We start from the raw sequence: 21292 nt of genomic DNA, 5'->3' as shown, positions 1-21292 counted from the left end.
GGTAGTAATACTAAATATATACACGTTTGCTTAAATTTTAAAAATAAAAGGAGGGAAACTATTGCTTTGTTTTAAAATGTTACCAACGGGGCGGGGAGGGAATAAGAGGAAACAGGGATAGAAGCTAGGCATCTCTGAATATATCCTGTGTAACAGATTTTACTCTAGAACCATGTAAACATTTTATATTATTATAAAACAAAATTAAGTTTACAAAATCTCCTCTAAAAATCAAAAGTAAAAACATGAATCTAACTGATCTGCTAAGTGGCATAACCCCCCACACACCATTTCAAGTAAGTTTTAATCCATCAAATTATTGTTCATCTATATAGAAAGAGATACCTCGAAGACAAAGGAAACTGCCAAAAGAAATTTTTTTTAAACTGTTTTAGGTAATTATATCGTTGGAAATGGTGGTAATATTAATCTGACACTGAAAATAAGCATTTATGCTGGAATTTTTGTAATGGGAGAAAGATACAAATGTAAATTGTATGAGTTCAAGTAAAAACTCTGAAGTTCTGAATTTGAATCAAAAGACTCAGTAAAAACTCATGATGTATTTTATCTTTAAATATATTTATCATTTTATCTTAGCTCTGCCCATTGAAATGGCCTAAAAATAATTGCCAATCCAGTAACCATGAACATCTCTAGCTCTTAGATTGTGACTTCTAAATACCATTTTCCATTAGAAGAAGCCAAGACTCCTGGGAACAGCAGTTCTCAAACATTTTGCTTCTCAAATTTCTTCAAACTCTTAAAAACTGGGGCTCCTGGGTGGCTCAGTCATTAAGCCTCTGCCTTCAGTTCAGGTCATGATCCCAGGTCCTGGGATCGAGCCCCACATGGAGCCCCACATGGAGCCCCACATTGGACTCCCCGCTCCACGGGAAGCCTGCTTCTCCCTCTCTTGCTGTGTCTCTTTCTGTCAAATAAATAAATAAAATCTTTTAAAAATAGAATAAAAAATAAATAAAAACTCTTAAAAACTGTTGAGGACCCCAAGGAGCTTTTGTGTGTATGGGTTATACCTATTGATGTTTACTGCATTATAAATTAAAAGAGATTTTAAAATAACAAAATATCCATTAACAAAAATTATTTAATGAGAAGAGTGCCATTGTTTTGCGGTTTTGTAAATCTCTTTAACATCTGGCCTAATAAATGACAGCATATTTTTTAAAACCTCTTCTACATTTAGTCATAATATCCTACACCAGGTAGCCCTTGGGAAACTCTATATACATTTGTGAGAGACTGCAAATTAAAAAGGGGAAATAGCATCTTAGTATTAGTATGAAAATCATTTTGGCCTCACAGACCCCATAAATGCATCACAGGGATTCCCAGGGATCCCCCATCACACTTTGAGAACAATTGCCTTAGAGAAATAGCTAATCCCAGGTCTGAGTGAAGAAATGTAAAAGAAACCAGGAACATCTTGTCTTAGTAGGAAGCAGGTAAATTTCTAAAGACAGGCTCACATCAAAAGGATTCAGAAGCCAACTTAAATAGACTTCCTTTGGTCAAAGATAAAAGAATTTGAGCATCAATAAATATAATGACTTCAGTGGAATGAAAAATATCAAATAGATTCACAAATAGATTCAAAATACCAAATAGGGGTGCTTGGGTGGTTCAGTCGGTTGAGAGTCTGCCTTCGGCTCCAGAATCCTGAGATTGAGCCCCGCATATGGCTCCCTGCTTGGCAGGGAGTCTGCTTTTCCCTCTCCCTCTGCCCCTCCCCACTGTTCATGCTCTCTCCCACTCTCTCTCAAATAAATAAATAAAATCTGAAAAAAAAAGGGATTCACATACATGAGTTCATAATGATTTAAAAAAAACTCATTGGTCATTTTTGGATGGTGTTAGGGAACCAACTCATTATTCTGAAAACTATTAAGTGAAGGGGAAAAAACAACCATTTTTCTGGCATCTCTATATAAATTGCATCTTCGAGTAACAAGATAGTTGGTGAAGGAAAATTTAATCAAAGAAGCATAAAAACTAAAAAAAGAAGGGATGGCTGAAGTAGAATATCACTATTCTGCAACCATTATTTTGTTAATGAATCAATACAGTGATCATCAAAAGCTGCTCACGTCTCAGTGGGTAGAGCATGGGACTCTCAATCTCAGGGTCGTGAGTTCAAGTTCTACATTTGGACATGGAGCCTACTTACAAAAAAAAAAAAAGCTCCTTATGTCCCAAAGAGAACATGTGCGCCTCCTGGTGGAAGACAGCCTCACTGCCTGTAAAGTGTCCTTGCCAAACAAAAAATCGAACTGAATCTGATCAAGTTTCTAGATCTAACTACTCATTTAAAGGAAATACAGGGACAGACTCCTCTAACTCCTATACAACACCAAAATGATACATTCAGAAAAATCCTTATCATCGAAACTGTACACAAGTGACTCTGTTTCTTGAACAAAAATATATTGAAGGGAAAGACAAAATGAGAGAGGGAGAGAAAGAGAACTCATAGATTAAAAGAGATGATAACTCAACAGTAAGAAAATGAACAAGCAATGTAACAAATGGGTCAAAGATCTTAACAGACACCTCACTAAAGAAGATAAACAGGAGCACCTGGGTGGGTCAGCCGGTTAAGCATCTATCTGCCTTTGGCTCAGGTCATGATCTCAGGGTCCTGGGATGGGGCCACAGGTCAGGGTCCCCATTCAGCAGGGTGTCTGCTTGCCTCTCTGCCTCTCCCCCTGCTCGTGCTCTCTCTCAAATAAATAAATAAAATCTTTAAACAAAGAAGTTATACAGGTGGCCAGTAAGCATATGAAAACGTGCTCCAGATCATATGTCATCAGGGATATGCAAATTAGAACAATGAGATATCATTATACAACCATTAGAAGGGCCAAAATCTGGGACCCTGACAAGACCAAATGCTGATGAGAATGTGGAGCAACAGAAACTCTCATACATTGTTGATGGGAATGCAAAATATTACAGTCACTTTGGAAGACTGTTTGGCAGTTTCTTATAAACTAAACATACTCTTCCTATATGATCCAGCAATCACACTTCTTGGTATTTAAGTAAAGGAGTTGAAAACTCATCTCCACACAAAACCCATATACGGATGTTTATAGCAGCTTTATTCATAACTGCCCAAATTTGGAAGCAACCAAGATGTCCTTCTGTAGGTGAATGGATAAACTGTGGTATCTCCAGACAATAGAATATTATTCAGCACTAAAAAAGAAATGAGATACCAACCAATGAAAAGACATGAAAGAGCCCTAAATCCATATTATTAGGAAAGAAGCCAATCTGAGAAGGTTGCATACTGTATGACTCACACTATATGACATTCTGGAAAAGCCAAAACTAGGGAGGCAATGAAAAGATCAGTGGTTGTCGGGCCAGGGGGGCAGGGAGTGGTGTATGAATAGGCAGAACACAGAGGATTTTTAGGGCAGTGAAAATATTCCTGTGTGATATTTTAATGATGGATATATGTTATTATACATTTGCCCAAACCCATTGAATGTACACCAAGACTGAACCCTAAGGTAAACTATGGACTTCGGGTGATTATGGTGTGTCAATGTAGGTTCATCCTTGGTAAAAAAAAAATATATATATATATATATAATAATAATAAAAATAAATAAAATAAAGTACTATTCTGGTGAGGGATGTTGATAATGGAGGAGGCTATGCATGTGTGAGAGAGAGCAGGGGGTATGTGGAAAATCTCTGTACCTTTTTCTTGCTACTATTGTAAACCTAAAACTAAAGCAATCAGGTCTTTTTAAAATGAGAGACAATGAGGGAAATTTGAACACTACCTTGATCTTTTATGATATTGAGGAATAATTGTTATTTTTACATGATGATATTGGGGTAATATTTTTAAAGAGGAGTTCTTATCTCTTAGAAATACCCTCTGAAATATTTATGGGTGGGAGGGTACAATGCCTGGAATTTACTTCTAAATAATTGGAGAGGGAGGAAAGAGGTTTGAAGGAAATAAGATTAGTAATGAGTTGGTAATTGTTGATGCTGTCTGATAGGTAAATGGAGGGGATTATACTCCTCTCATATACTATTTTGTGTATGTTTGAAGTTCTTCCAAATAAAAAGTTTTTCAAGATGTATGCCTTGAAGTGGTAGGAAAACTATGCATTTAAGCTATTATCAATCCTCAATCTATCTTATAATAGCTATATTTTAGACGAAAATTCATCATCCTTCTTAGGCTAGAGCTCTCAGCTCTGTTCTGATGAGATGCAAACAACTGATAGTCAAGTGACAGTAAATCCATGAGTGCTTACTCATTCCAGGAAGGATATAGATCCTCAATGAGGCATTTGACAACCCACATAAATGTTTCTTTGGTGAGTAGAGTTAAAGACATCTAGTAATTCCTTGAACTTGGGACCTTCATTCTGACTTACTCTGTACTTTCCTCACCTTCTAACACCACTATATTTAAAAAGAAAAAGAAAGAAAGAAAATCAATATTGTTTTGGAAAATATATTCTTATATCACTGGCTACCGCCTACCATATTTCTACACCTTCCCGTTTACCTATGGCCATGACACCCATGAAGAAGATGAGCTTAATAAAAATAAAATACAGTGAGGGAGCATGTTCAGCTTACCACACCTGGGAAATGTGGACTCATGAATTCAGATAGTTGGTAGTACCTGGATAACTACTGGATATTCCCACAAGAGGGCACTCTAGCTTGCTGGAAAATTATAAATACTGTACAATTAAGTTGAGCTTTATATAAAATCTCATTAACCAGTCCACAAAACCAGGAAGGAGCTACAGCACACTGGGCAGGGAAAAGGAGCCAGGAGATAAGGTGACAGGGTGTCTTCTGTCGATAAACTCACGTCTTCAACTGAGGATCTAATAAGAGCCTAATACTTCCAGGTATGTTTTTAAAAGCCAGCTTGGTTTGACACCTGAAAGAGTATACTAGTCGGAGCAGACATGAGATTGAGGCCATGGATTTCAGGTGATGTGGGGCAGATAGCTGAATGAGTGCAGGACCCCACCACCAGACTGAATTTGCAGCCAGGAACTGAGATGCAAGTTTCATCCAAGTTCCCTTTCAAACTTTCAGTCAGAAATGTAAAAAGCCTTTGTGCTGTCTTCATTTTAAGCACTTATTTAAGATACTTAATTTCTCTATAAATTCCTTTATCTTTTAGTAGGTTTCTTTCATCTTGTTCTTTTGCTTTAAAAAAAAAAAAATTCTATCACCCTACCATACAAAGCATCATTATTTCCAAGGGGACGAGGGGGGAAAAAGATACTTGCTCATGTTGATTAGAAGATCCATAAGAGGGAGCATTTTACATCCTGACTTTGAAATTCTTCAAAAAATCAGTGTCTTAGAGGTATACAGGTACTAATATAATCAGCAACTTCATGGCAAAGTTCATTACTTACAGCGGCAGCAGGTCACATGCTCTGTGCCAGAGATGGAGCTTTGAGCTGATCATTATAGTTTCCATCTGTGGGGCATAGTTGGCATGACTACAACTGTCTTAATATCCTATGATTAGTAGAGCAGAATAAGTTGTTTGACTTCTTAAGCCTGTAAGTAGTCCAAGACAATGTCCATTTGCTCAAGTTTTTACTTCTAGTTGGATCCCTGCACTTTCAGCGGCAAGTGATGCCAAACAGAGACACTCTAGAAAGAACAATTGATTAAAATCATTAACTCCACATCATAGAAGGTGCCCTCCAGTTCTCTACAAGAATTTCTAAATTTTGTGTTTTCATTTCAACAACAATTTAAAAAATTTCGTGGAAGCATATTCTAGATCAACCACCTTATAACCAAATACCCAAATTTGCATGTGTGTTTACAATTGCGTGGAGCCAAGTGGAGGCCATGTGATGTTATGGCACATTATATGAATAAAAGTCGCTTAACGACTGAGCCACCCAGGTGCCCCTTGAATGGCTTTTTGTTCTCTTTTCTGTACTTTTGCATTTCATTAGCATGATGATGCAATGGTCATAATCCAGAAGAGTATTATTATTATTATATATCATTTGAACTAATGAGATGTACCTTCCTTCAACAGTCCCTACCATGGCTGGGCTCAGCATACCTACTTCTATCAGATGGAGGTCATTTCCTCACTGGCCCATATCCCTCAAGCCTACTACTTGAAACGATGGCTTACTTTTATTGGCCTATTTATTCACAAGAACTGCTCAGAAAAGCAAGAGACTAATTACAATGGGATCAACTTGGTTTATCTTATATAGGGAGAAAAGGTTTCAGTATCAAAACCCAAAATATTCACGTGGCCAGGTGCAAAGTTTTCTGTAACTTGGTTACTTCAAGTAATACGTCAAAATAATATTCTAAATATGCTCCACTTTCAAGTTTGTGTATTACTTCTTCAAGTTTGTGTTTTACCATACGTGAATATGTAAGCACTCTTCTAGCAACTGTTTATTTATAGTAATATATTTTTTAAAGATTTTATTTATTTATTTGACAGAGAGAGAGAGACAGTGAGAGCAGGAACACAAGCAGGGGGAGTGGGAGAGGGAGAAGCAGGCTTCCCACTGAGCAGGGAGCCTGATACGGGGCTTGATCCCAGGACCCTGGGATCATGACCCCAGCCGAAGGCAGACGCTCAACAACTGAGCCACCCAGGTGCCCCTATAATAATATATTTTTTTCATGTATCAAATTCCTTCCAAAATATCATACCACCAAATCTTGGTAATTTGTAAGTGTTTACAGCAGGAACCATCCATGCATCCATTCATTCAGCAAATATTTTACTTAACGTTTTATATATGCCAGACACTAAACTGTGCAGAGAATAAATTTATGAGCAAGACTCAAGGAGACTTACAATCTAATAAAGGAAGGCAGTTATTTAGACAAATACGTTGTACATAATGGCTGTGGCAAATGTGTGAATGAAGTCTCCAGCCTTGGGAAAGTAAATCTATCTACCTCTCATTCATTCATCCATCTGTGCATTTACCACGTATTCATTTTGAATACCTACCAGATGGTAGGTAGACCTTGCCTTCAGTGTTAGGGATATAGAGTTCAGGAAGATACAGCCCCTGCTTTCAAGGAATCCATTGTTTAGTGCGGGAACCAGGTAAGTAATAAATACTTGGAATAAGCAGGAGATAGTAAAGGCATATGTCTGGTACCATGGCTGCACAAAGGAAGGAGTGATCAGCTACCTGGGTGGGGCTTCAGGGGAGCCTTTGAAGTGTAGAGTTCAACAGAACTGGATCTAGAGAGATGGGACAGTGTCATCGAGCAGACGAGGAGGGGGGTAAGGAGGATAGATTAATACTTTTCATTATCCCTGAATGTTTAGATTTAGGAGCTGTGTGTTCAGTCAGATCCTCTCTCAGACTGAAATGCCCATGAGCATGCCATGGGGGAAATGGAGTGATGACAGGTACAAGAAAAAAATGTTTGGGTAAGTCCAGCTTGTCTAATTAATCATATTTGATTGGCCTGGGAGCTCTGGACTATAGCTTCAAATTCAAGTCCCCAGAATGGTTTTCAAGGCTCTTAAAAGCCTTCACCTTGTCTATGCTGCCTAATTCCATCCACTTTCTCTACCTCAGTCCTACGTTATAGGACCAATCACCTTTCCACCCCCCAACAATGTCTCCTTATTCACTCGTCTCTCTTCACCTTCTGCCACCAGTCATGCTTGCCTCCTTCCTCTCTGCCCATCAACAGTTTAGTTCAAGTCCTACATCCTCTGCAAAACTTTGACCTCTGTGGTCCAATGATTTCTATTTCATTTGCCCACTTTAAAGGTCTCCTTCTGTATTAAACTTGTGCCATGTATTGCTTCCACAAATGGCCTAAATGAACAATTTTGCTAAAATCCCACCCTGCCTAGCCTGAATATACCTGGAATACCTATTATATGGACATGGCACATGTCAATCATATCTTGGAGAAGATCCTGGAATAGAGTTAACTGAAAAGCTTAATTAGCATAAAACGATGTATGATAACATGAGTAAATGTCCGCCGGCTAAAGCTGACAAGCCCTGTTCCCCAGTTTCCCATATGTAATCACTTCATGCCACGTTCACCATGTCTCAAGAAGTGGGGAGGATCTCTGTCCAAACTTCATCATCTCCATCCACAGCCCACCTTCCTAATCCCATAAGCTCAAACCCTGTCAGGAAGCATTCTGTGGTTCTACATTCTGCGGTATTGCTAGATGTTTTCAGAATGTATCAACCACATGCTTACTCTGAAAGCTGGAGAAGAGTCAGAATGCTCACACATGTCTCCAAAGGAAATATGGACCTTATTGCCTTTCTCTCACATTGTCTTCTTTCCTTTCTTCCAGTTGTTTCTTCTCTCCTGTGCTAATCAGGGTAATGAACAATCCTCAAATCTCAACGGCTTAAAGTATTGAAAACATCCTTTGTGTCCACGTCACAGTCTGTGGCAGGTTGGGGGGATTAGGGAGCAGGGGTAGGCTCTACCCAGGCATCAAAGGACCCAGGCTGATAAAGGCTTTCTTAGTCTGCCTGGGCAATGACATCCACTGGACGGAGGGTGAGGAGGGGAGATAAAAGAAACATGGGACGTGATGCAGGACATTTTAGGAGCCAGAACTGGGAAAGTGTATATATCTCTTCCGTCCACGTTCCATTTGCTGGAACTCAACCACAGGGCCCCACCTAACTGCAGGTGGGGCACATAGTGAGAAATGTGATTTAGCTATGTTTCCAGGAAGAGAACAAAATGAATTTGGTAAACAAACCCTCCAGTTTTGTGAACAAACCCTCCATGGGGAATTTATATATATCTTTCCTTAGAGGCCTTTTGTCTCCAACCAGTCCAAGAAAACATACTTTCACATCACACAATTTCAACAATGTGTTTAATGGGTCCTATACAGTCCAGTTACATTCGTAACAAACATCTTGATCCTATATCATACACTGTCTTGTATAATTCTCAAATTGTTTCACCTATATATATTAATTCTTCAATAAGATTTCATGGTGGAGGGGGTGGTAGTGTAAGAAGAAGCGGACTAGAAAGAGCTGTTTTTCATAGGAAGAGGGAAAAAAGCAAACAACTTAGAACTTTTAGAAACCTAACTGAATGTGTATTGACAGATTAGGATCTTATCAATCAGTGTAAGAACTTGAGGGGAAATGTATTTATTTCTGAGCAGACTATATCAGGGACAGGGAATTTGGATTTAGAAGCAATAAAACAGATATTTTTAAAAACCTGAATGTAAGGTCTTAGAGGATGCACTCATGGTTTCACAGTTAGGGGATGGCCCACATTTCCACTAGATGGCCCTATTTCAAAATATTACAAAGCTGGCAGCTTTCTGATTAACTGCAACTCTCATAACTTTTCAAGTATTTAGGGCACTTCATTATCAATTGTAGCTGGTTTCCCTAAAATACTATTGATGTGGCAAATTTCATCTTTTAGTATGACATGGAAACTGTTTTGGTAAAAGAATTTAGCCCAAAGTTTTCTTAATAGAGAATATTTTGTTCTGAACAGATAATTTAAAATGAACAACCTGGCAGTAGTGAAATGACAACCTGTCTCCCAAAGTGCAGAATCAGCAGTGATGTTGGGAGAGTCCCTAAAGCAACCCAAGCTACAAATTTCCTTGGTCCAAGTGGATTTTAAAACCAACACACATTCTATTCCTCTTTTTCTTTTTCCCAGCTCTATTTTGAGACACACATTTCAAAATCCCTAAGTTTATTCTACTATGTTATATGGATTCTGACAACTCCAAATAAGTCAAAACCATCCAATTAAAATATACTCTGAAGCTAAAATTAGATGATTATAATAAAAAGCTGCAAACCCAGTCTTTAACAACTAGAGCCTGGTAGTTGCCATTATAAGGCATCTTGAGATTCCTGATGAGAAAGAAGACATTAATGTCTTCTTTCTCATGCATCCATTAATCCTGGCATTCTTTGTGTCAGGTGCTAGGTCTCAATGTAAGAAGGAAGTTCATCTAATCAAAAATAAAAAAGTCAAGGAACTAGCTCATTCCCTTCCTGTCCTTTCCCAACCCTCAGTCCCACTGAAAGTAGACCAAGGGTAAGATCTCCTACCACTTCTGCTCTCATCATCCTTCTAAGCAAATCTGATAGTAGCAACATTGGTTCATTCCCATAAACAAAGGAAGTCAACACCAGAGCCTTCTTTCTCCTTTCTTATCAGCCTTCAGGAGTCTTCCTACATTGAAATAGAGCCCTCACACTACACTCAACATTACGAAACTATTCTAATACACATCCACAATTGTAGATAAGAAATAAGAGTACTATATTCAGGCTAAAAAAATTTCCCATCACTGTTGTGGTCACATGAGTTATCTTCAATATTAAATTGAAAACATTTCCCATCCTGGTTCTTCCAAATTATGGCAGTCATATATTTCCTTGTCCATTAAATTCCAGACCACAAAAATTGCAAATTGTGTGTCCAGAGAGTTAAGGGATTAAGTATGGAAAGCTAATGTGTATATAATGCCACTTCTGACCATGATGAAGTAACAGACACTGAATTTACTTTTGTGCCTTAAACAATTAGAAAATCAGGGGGAAAAATGTACGAAGTTTTCAGACACTGGACAACAGGTAATGTAGGACTGTGATCCCTGAGAGAAGGGAAATAAATGAGGGGAGCCCTATAATTGCCCCAGTTTTCTGCCTGGAAGAAATTACTAGTACAGGAAGTGATAACCCAGAGTATAGTAGCCTCACTGAATTGGGAAGATAGAGATTGAAGTTTGAAGAAGCCAAGACAGCTAGACTTTCCCTCTGAGAGGAGAGAGCTAACACAGAGAGCTCTGAAATCTTCCCCTGGATAATGATCTGTGCCTCTGTAAAGGAAAACTACCTGAGGCCACAGAAAGAAGCCCAGGAAAGCTGTACACCAAACAGTGCCCACAGCTCACTCAAGGCTGAAAATAGTTCATTTTCCTACTGACCAGAGTGAAAAGAACTGAAACTACAAAAGACATTAGGTGCTGACTTGAGAAGAGTATTGCCCTCTTGAGAGTAGAGCTACTCTGGATCCATCCTAACAAAGCTTGAAAGCAAACCTTGAAACAATCCAACTAATTTAAATAATTTAACTACACATCAGAATAAAAGTCCAAGACTATATAAGGCATACAACAAAATGCATCATCTAAAAAAGTTAATAACACATTGTTCAGAATTCAATACTAAAAAAAATTACCAAGAATGCAAAGGAGGAGGAAAATAAAATCCATAGCCAGAGAAAAATCAATCAATAAATAGAGCCAGGAGTGATGGAGATAATGAAATTAGCAGACAAAGATGTTTTAAAAAGTTATTATAAACTTGTTCCATATATTGAAGAAGGTAGAGAAAAACATAAGAATGGTTAGGAGAGGAAGGAAAGATATAAAAATGAGCCATGGAACTTCTGGACAATAAGAATACAATATCTGAAATGAAAAATACAATGAATGAGACTAGCAACAGCTTAAATACTATAGAATAAAAGATTAGTAAATTTGAGACACAGTGCTAGAGGCTGTCCTGAATGAATAGCACAGAGAAAAAAATACTGAAATAAACAGAGTATCAGTGACCTGAGGGACACTTATCAATATGTGACATCAGAGTTCAGATATACTATAACATACTGCAAATATAAAGACACAGATAGATTGAAAGGAGAAGAATGGAAATGGTATACAAGGCAAAAAACAATATTTTTAGACAAAGTAAATTTCAGAACAAGGAATATTACCTGGAACAAAGAGAGACATTTGATAATGATAAATATATGTGTACCTAATAAGAGTTCAAATGCATGAAGAAAATTTCATAGAAATGAAAGGAAAAATAGATAAATATATAGTTATAGCTGGAGACTTCAGCACTCCTTTGTCAGTAGTTAATAGAAACAAGCAGCAGGAAAACTAGTAATACATAGAAGATCAAATAACACTACCAATCAACTTAATGTATTTGATATTTATAGAATATGTCACACAATGACACCAAAAGACACATTCTTCTCAAATGCATGTGGATCCATTCACTAAGACAGACCACAGATAAAATAAATCTCAAATTTAATGGAACTAAAATCATACAAAATATATTCTCTAACAATGGTGGAGTCAAACTGATGTCAATAATAGAAAAAATATTGGAAGATACTCAACAAGTTGTACATTAAGCAGCACATTTCTAGATATCTCATGGGTCAAAAAAGAAATCACAAAAAAATTAGAAAATATTTTCAGCTGAAAGTAGAAAACAAAACCCATCGAAATTTGTGGAATTCAGTTAAAGCAGTACTCAGAAGGAAGATAAGACAGAAAAAGAAATACAGAAAAAGAAATCAGTGAAATTAACAATTGGTGTTCTTGAAAAGAAAAAAATAGTAAATTATAAATTTCAAGCCAGATTGATGGAAAAAAATAGAGAGAGAGATCACAGTTTACCAACATTAAGAATGAAAGAGAAGAGATCACTACAGATCCCATAGACATTAAAATGAAAAGTGTTATGAACAGGGGCACCTGGGTGCCTCAGTGGTTAAGCGTCAGACTTGTGATTTTGGCTCAGGTCATGATCTCATGGGATCAAGCCCCACGTCAGGCTCCATGCTCAGGGGGGAGTCTGCCTGAGATTCTTTCCCTCTCCCTTTGCCCCTCTCCCCACTTCACGTGCTCTCTCTCTCTCCAAAAAAATACAAAATTCTTTTTTAAAAGAAGAGTATTATGAACAATGCCATGCCATAAATTCAACAACTTAGATGAAATGGACAAATTCCTTAAAAGACACATACTCCAAAAACTTACACAATACCAAGTAAATAACATGAGTGACCCTATTTCTATTAAGGAAATTGAATTTGAAGTTTAAAAACCTCACCATAGAAAACCTCAGCTCTATATAGCCTCACTGGTGAATTCTATCAAACATATAAGGAAGAAAATAATACCAATTCTACACAAACCATTTCAGAAAATAGAAGAGGGGGGGAATACTTCCGAAAACATTCTATGAGGGAAGGAGCACCCTGATACCAAAGACATTATAAGAAAACACAATTATAGACCACCACTGTCCCTTATAATATAAAAATTCTGAACAAAATTCTAGCAAATCACAGCACATATTATATAAAATGATAAAAACATCATGACTACATAAGATTTATCCAAAGAGCACTGGGTGTTATACACAACTAATGAATCATTGAACACTACACTGAAAACTAATGATGTACTATATGTTGGCTAATTGAATTTAAATTAAAAAATAAATTAAAAAAAGGATTTATCCCAAGAATTCAATTTTGGTTTATTCCTCAAAAACTGATGGGCTGCAAGCTTGGTTCAACATCCGCAAATCAATCAATGTGATACAATACATTAACATAAGAAAGAACAAGAACCATATGATCCTCTCAATAGATTCAGAAAAAGCATTTGACAAAGTACAGCATCCTTTCTTGATTAAAACTTTTCACAGTGTAAGGATAGAGGGTACATACCTCAATATCATAAAAGCCATCTATGAAAAACCCACAGCAAATATCATTCTCAGTGCGGAAAAACAGAGCTTTCCCCCTAAGGTCAGGAACATGGCAGGAATGTCCACTATCACTGCTGCTATTCAACATTGTACTAGATGTGCTAGCCTCAGCAATCAAACAACAAAAAGAAATAGAAGGCATCCGAATCGGCAAAGAAGAAGTCAAACTCTCACTTTCTGCAGATGATATGATACTTTATGTGGAAAACCCAAAAGACTCCACCCCAAAACTGCTAGAACTCATACAGGAATTCAGTAAAGTGGCAGGATATAAAATCAATGCACAGAGGGCGCCTGGGTGGCTCAGTTGGTTAAGTGACGGCCTTCGGCTCAGGTCATGATCCTGGAGTCCCAGGATCGAGTCTGGCATCGGACTCCCTGCTCAGCGGAGAGTCTGCTTCTCCCTCTCCTGCTCCCCCCTCTTGTGCTTTCTCTCTCTTATTCTCTCTCTCAAATAAATAAATAAAATCTTAAAAAAAAATCAGTGCCCAGAAATCAGTTGCATTTCTATACACCAACAACTAGACAGAAGAAAGAGAAATTAAGGAGTCGATCCCATTTACAACTACACCCAAACCCATAAGATACCTAGGAATAAATCTAACCAAAGAGGCAAAGAATCTGTACTCAGAAAACTATAGAATACTCATGAAAGAAACTGAGGAAGACAAAAGGAAATGGAAAAACATTCCATGCTCATGGATTGGAAGAACAAATATTGTGAAAATGTCTATGCTATCTAGAGCAATCTACAATTTAATGCAATCCCTATCAAAATACCATCAACTTTTTTCAAAGAAATGGAACAAATAATCCTAAAATTTGTATGGAACCAGAAAAGACCCCAAATAGCCAGAGCAATTCTAGTGGCATCACAATTCTGGACTTCTAGCTCTATTACAAAGCTGTCATCATCAAGACAGTATGGTACTGGCACAAAAACAGACACATAGATCAATGGAACAGAATAGAGAACCCAGAAATGGACCCTCAACTCTATGGTCAACTCATCTTCGACAAAGCAGGAAAGAATGTCCAATGGAAAAAAGACTATCTCTTCAACAAATGGTGTTGGGAAAACTGGACAGCCACATGCAGAAGAATGAAACTGGACCATTTCCTTACACCACACACAAAAATAGACTCAAAATGGTTGAAAGACCTAAATGTGAGACAGGAATCCATCAAAATCCTTGAGGAGAATACAGGCAGCAACCTCTTCGACCTCAGCCACAGCAACTTCTTCCTAGAAACATCACCGAAGGCAAGGGAAGCAAGGGCAAAAATGAACTATTGGGATTTCATCAAGATAAAAAGCTTTTGCACAGCAAAGGAAACAGTCAACAAAACCAAAAGACAACTGACAGAATGGGAGAAGATACTTGCAAATGACATACAGGTAAAGGGCTAGTATCCAAAATCTATAAAGAACTTATCAAACTCAACATCCAAAGAACAAATAATCCAATCAAGAAATGGGCAGAAGACATGAACAGACATTCCTCCAAAGAAGACATCCAAATGGCCAACAGATACATGAAAAAGTGCTCAACATCACTCGGCATCAGAGAAATCCAAATCAAAACCTCAATGAGATACCACCTCACACCAGTCAGAATGGCTAAAATTAACAAAACGACAGATGGTGGCAAGGATGCGGAGAAAGGGGAACCCTCCCACACTGTTGGTGGGAATGCAAGCTGGTGCAGCCACTCTGGAAAACAGTATGGATGTTCCTCAAAAAGTTGAAAATAGAACTACTCTATGAACCAGCAATTGCACTACTGGGTATTTATCCCAAAGATACAAATATAGTGATCTGAAGGGGCACATGCACCCCAATGTTTATAGCAGCAATGTCCACAATAGCCAAACTATGGAAAAAGCCTAGATGCCCAACAACAGATGAATAGATAAAGAAGATGTGGTGTGTATATATATAATGGAATATTATGCAGCCATCAAAAAATGAAATCTTGCCATTTGCAGTGATGTGGATAGAACTAGAGGGTATGATGCTAAGCTAAATAAGTCAGTCAGAGAAAGACAAGTATCATGATCTTACTGATACGAGGAATTTGAGAAACAAGACAGAGGATCATAGGGGAAGGGAGGGGGAAAATGAAATAAGCTGAAACCAGAGAGGGAGACAAACTGTAAGAGACTCTTAATTTCAGGAAACAAACTGAGGGTTGCTGGAGTGGTGGGGGGTGAGAGGGATGGGGTGGCTGGGTGATGGACATTGGGGAGGGTATGTACTATGGTGAGCGCTGTGAATTGTGTAAGACTGATGAATCACAGATCTATACCCCTGAAACAAATAGCACGTTATATGTTAATAAAAAATATTTTAAAAAGTAAAAAAAAAAAAAAGATCAGTGGATCAGTGGACAAAGTATAGCTTCTTAAAGGCAAAACCAGGATTACAATACAAAAATCAGTGCAAAATGCTACTGAAATATCAAAAGGAATCTATCTATTTATCTAAAAAATATTTATTAAGTACTAATTATATTCCAGGCACCGGAAGAGCATCTTCAAATACAATGATATGTGAGATAGCCACAGAACTTCCTCTCCTGGAGATGAAATAGCCATTAATAAATGAATCACACTGTACTATTCATCAGGATTATTGGTTATAAAAATGAAACTGACTCGGGCCAAGTTAAGCAGAAAAATAACCTCCTGCAAGAGTATCAGATAGTTCAAAGAACTGGTAGAAATATTAGAGAACCAGACTAAGGTAGGAACCAAGGGAGGCCAGACATAATCAAGATTCTGCTAAAGGAGGTAATATCTGACCCTGATGATGGCCACCCCTGGTTACTTGCTACCATGACACTGCCCAGCCAACTCTGCCCAGCCAACAATAATCGATTATGTGTTTTTGTAGTATTTCCTCAAGATTTATTTCTTGTCCGGGCTAAGGTCATATACCTTCCTGGATGTAAGGAGAAGGAATGGCCTTCTCCCCCCTTGAGTTTTTGTAGCAGGACCCTAAGTCTTAGTTAATTGGCTGAAAAGGAAAGAAAAGAGTGTTGCAAGCAGAGGAAACTGCATGTTCTGAGGTCCCACAGTAGGAGGGAGCATGATGCATATCAGGCACTGAAAGTAGGATGGACCATGCAGCATCACAAGGGCCACATCAGAGGACTTCAAGATTTCCAGGAGCAATGGGAAGTCATTGTGGGATGTTCAGCTAGGAGGGACCATTGAATTTGTCAAAAGGATTACTTTGTACTCTGGAGAACAAATTAGAAGAAACAAGAAGCAGAGAGATCAGTTACTTGGCTACTTCAATGATCCAGGCGAGAGGCTGATGCAAGTGGTGGCAGTGGAAATGGAGAGAGAAGGACTGTCCGGAGCTATGTAGAAGGTATTCAGCACAGGCTGTGATGACAGCAGATGTGGGAAGTGAGAGAGAGGTGGGTCTAGGATGACACCTAGGTTTCTGACTGGCACAACTGCACCAGTGGTGATGCCAATCACTAAGATAGGGAACACTAGGGAAGAGCCAGTTTGGCAAGGAAAATAATGAGTTTTAGTATTCAACCTGTTTAATTTGAAATGGCTTGAGACATCCAAAAGGAAATGTCAGGTAAGTGAGAGACCCCCAACTCAAATGAATTAAAAAAAAAAGAAAAGATAGAGGAGGGTTAGTGATGCACAAATTGCAAAAGAAAGATCATGGAGATAGGTCATCAGACACAGATGGAGTCAGAAGCTGAAATAATATTAATGTGGCTCATTTTCTCTCATTGCTCAGAAAAGGCAATATTAATCCATTCAAATGAAAAATAAAAATACTTCTTATAAAAAACCAACTATGAATTCAAACATGTCCTCGAATCAAGTAGAAAAGAAAGATGGATGGGCTGAATGAACTTCAAAATATTATCCAACTCTAAGATTCTATTATATTGTGTAAGTTTTTGAATTGTCTAGGATATAGATTTATTTCTATTCAAATAAACTGGTTCCATTTCTTTCTTAACAGTAACACTATTATTATTATTATTTCAAACAAGCTATCTCAGTTCCCTGATGTAAATATTCAAGAGGCAGTAATGATATGTTGGATAAAAATATAAAGTTTAAGGGCACAGAGTCCTAGGTTCAAATTCCATCAAACATTAATTAGTTGTGCAAACTTACACAATGCATTTCACGTTTCTGAGACTCAGTTTTCTAGTTTTCAAAATGAAAACAATAATAGTGCTTGCATCATAATTTTATGAAGATTAACAGGGCTCTTGAATATTAAAAAAGGCAGTATCAATTAGATGATTAGATATATGAGTCTGGAACTCAGAGGAAAAGTCTGTGTGGGAGATATAAATGTGTGAATTGTATACAGGTCAATAATTGAAGCCATGTTATGGATGACATTTCCTCAGCAAAGAGGATATGGAGAAGAGCAGGGCAAGGCCTAGGACCAGCCCCAAGAAACTCCTGAATTAGATTTCCTGGGCATGTTAGAGTAGCAAACTTCTTTTTTTTTTTTTAAGGTTATTTATTTATCTATGAGAGAGAGAGAGAGCATAGAGAGCAAGAGAGAACATGAGTGGGGAGGCAGAGAGAGGGAGAAGCAGACTCCCTGCTGAGCAGGGAGCCGGATTCAATTCAGGGCTCGATCCCAGAACCCTGGAATGATAACCTGAGCTGAAGGCAGATGCTTAACCAACTGAGCCACCCAGGCATCCCTAGAGTAGCGAACTTCTTGACAGACTTTGAAACTATGAGTAATTATTTGGGTAGAAAAGGAAGGAAAGGGTATTTTGACAAAGCATGAACAGTAGGTGAGAGGCCTCTTAGGAAAGGGGACATGCTCACTGAGGCTGAAGGGTGCACGAGCGAGCAACAGATGCTGGGGCTGGCACAGTAGACACTGAATGATTGTGTATATCAAAAAATATAGGCTTTCCTGTAAACCAGCCCATCAAATTTTATAATCAGAGCAACAAGGTTTATAAAAAGAAAATCTGCCCAAAAAAAGGAGGTCAGCCAAGAAAAGGAAGAGCTTAGAGGCAAAAAGAACCAGTCAGGAGGCTACAAGGAGTTAAGAGCTCCTCTGAGGCAGTGGAAGGGACATATGTGTGACATAGGTATGAGATATTTCAGAAGTAGCATCAGCAAGACTTGCTAATGAACTGAGTGTGAGGCTTTAAGAGGGGGGAATTCAGGTCCCTAGAGAATCAGGTTAAGGAGATGCACACATCCGACAATTAACATCATTTGTGAACAGCCTCCCAGAGGAATCATAGCAGAACCATCAACTCTAATTAATGAGGTCATCCCATGAAGTTGGGCTATAGGTAGGTCACTGTCTGTGGTGCCATAGATCTGTCCTGCCTCTGAAGTTCTTGGATGCGAAATCACAGATGGTAAAAGCAGCAGTGTTGGACTATAGACTGTATGACCTGGTAGACAGTGGAGCCAGTAACTAAAACAAGGAATACCACCCAGCACTGTGCACACCTATAAAATACAAAACACTTTCTAGCAGCTCAAAGAGCCAGTGGCCACTGCACAAGAACATTAGTGCCTTTAAGGGAGATATGGGGAGCAATTAAGATTCCAAGAGTAACCAGAGGGGGAAATGCTCCTGGAAGACTGTAATTTATACACATGGATGTTTAGGAAAGCAGAAGAGTGCCTGTCTTGGGAGAACTGAACCAGAGTACTGGCAGGCAGGGGGACTCAAAGAGTGAACTCTAATACTTTGGGCTGGAGATCTTGAACCAATGAGCAAAACAGATCTGGCAATTTCTGAATGTTAATGGGGCATGGGAGCCAATGGCCGAGCAGAGTTACATTAATCTACATATGTCTTTATATTAAAGTAGGTTTCTTGGGGGCGCCTGGGTGGCTCAGTCAAACATCTGCCTTGGGCTCAGGCCACGATCCCAGGGTCCTGGGATAGAGCCCCACTGTCAGGCTCCCTGCTCACTGGGGAGTCAACTTCTTCCTCTCCCTCTGCCCTTCCTCGTGCTCTCTCTCAAATAAATAAAATCTTTAAAATTTTTTTTAAAAATAAAGTAGGTTTCTTGTTGACAACGTATAGTTGTCTTGTTTTTTGATCCACCCTGACAACCTCGGTCTTTTAATTGATAGTATTTAGACCATTGACATTTAGTGATTATTGACCCAGTTGGATGAATATCTACCATATTTGTCACCACTTTCTATTTGTTGGTGTTTTTCTTTGTTCCTATTTTTATCTTTTTCTGCATTTTATATGATTCCATTTTCTCTCCTTCCTAATCATTTATAATTAATGTCAATGTTACTTTTTTTAGTCATTGTCCTAGAGTTTGCAGTATACATTTATAATTTAATCCAAGTCCACTTTCAAATAATGCCATACCACTTCACAAGTAATGCAAATACCTTGTAGTAACAAAATATTCCTCATTCTTCTCTCTCAACCCATGTATCATTGCTGTCATTTATTTCACTTACACATAAGCTATAATCATCAAATATATTGTTATTTTACCTCAATCTGTTAGATAAATTAAGAAGAAAAAGGTTTTTATTTTACCTTCACTCATTCCTTCTCTAATGCTCCTCTTTACATAGGTCTGAGTTTCTGATCTCTACTATTTTGTTTCTCTCTAAAGAACTTGATTTAATATTTCTTGAAAGTGAGGTTTACTGAAAATTCCCTCAATTTTTATTTGTCCAAGAAAATATTTCTCCTTCATTTTTGAAGGATAATTTTAAAAGATGCAGATTTCTAGGTTGTTTGGTTGTTGTTGTTGTTGTTGTTTTTCTCTCAATACTTGAAGTATTTCACTCTTCTCTCTTCTTGCTTGCCTGGTTCTTTGAGGAGAACTTGGATATAATTCTTACCTTTGCTGGATTCTTTCAAGATTTTCTTCTTTATCTGTGATTTGCTGCAATTTGAATATTATATGTTTAGGTGTAGTTTGGTGGGGGGCAGGGAGGGGCATTTATCCTATTTGGTGTTTTCTGAGTTTCCTGGATCTGTGGTTTTCTGTCTGACATTAATTTGGAGAAATTCTCAGTCATTATTACTTCAAATATTGCTTCTGTTCCTTTCTCTCTTTCTTCTTCAGATATTCCCATTACGTGTATGAGAGAGGCAACCCAGGATTGAAACCTAGTTCTAATGCCAAAGCCCATGATTTTTTCCCATGCGAATTTAAGAACAGTTTACTAGCAAACATTTAGCTTTAAGCCAAAAATTACTGAACCTGAAAAAGTACAGTGGCATAAGAATATAGAGTGAGCCTGAGTGAACAAAACCAAACCTTAGACAACAGTGTACATGGCAAGGATTGGGAATGGATGAGAGACTGAAATTACTGAGCACTTAGAATGTATCAGGTTCTGAGGTCCAGCCTCACTATATTTTTTTCTCTTTTACTTCTCCCAACAGCCCTGTGAAGCAAGGATTGTTTTCTGCATGTTATCAAGGAGGCTATGGAGCACAGGGATGGTTAATCTGATGCAAATTGTCAACTTCATAAAGTTTGACTTTTATGCTTTGGTTCCCATTGCTCACTCCTCAATCCTCCTCCTTCCTCATGCTCTCAAGTAGGTGAGGTTTCCTTTGCAATTTGAAAATTGAATTCTTGACAATCTCAGAAGAAAAGTTAATAGAAAAAATTAGGTGATTTAGCTTCACCTCTTGAATGGCTTGATTTTATAGTCAAAAAAGTGTATGG

General features: G+C 38.1%; 1 protein-coding gene across 1 annotated transcript in view; it reads right to left on the bottom strand.

Moving 5' to 3' along the window:
* The window catches only part of LOC141370683 (uncharacterized), a 266080-nt gene that overhangs the window by 770 nt on the left and 244018 nt on the right, over nucleotides 1–21292 (bottom strand). The window lies entirely within an intron of this gene.

Source organism: Callorhinus ursinus, unplaced genomic scaffold (assembly GCF_003265705.2).
Source record: "Callorhinus ursinus isolate GAN/ISIS: 27379988/994484 unplaced genomic scaffold, GSC_fseal_2.0 scaffold42, whole genome shotgun sequence".
NCBI lineage: Eukaryota > Metazoa > Chordata > Mammalia > Carnivora > Otariidae > Callorhinus > Callorhinus ursinus.
The sequence above is the reverse complement of the archived record's forward strand: the minus strand, read 5'-3'. Positions and strand labels throughout refer to the sequence as shown.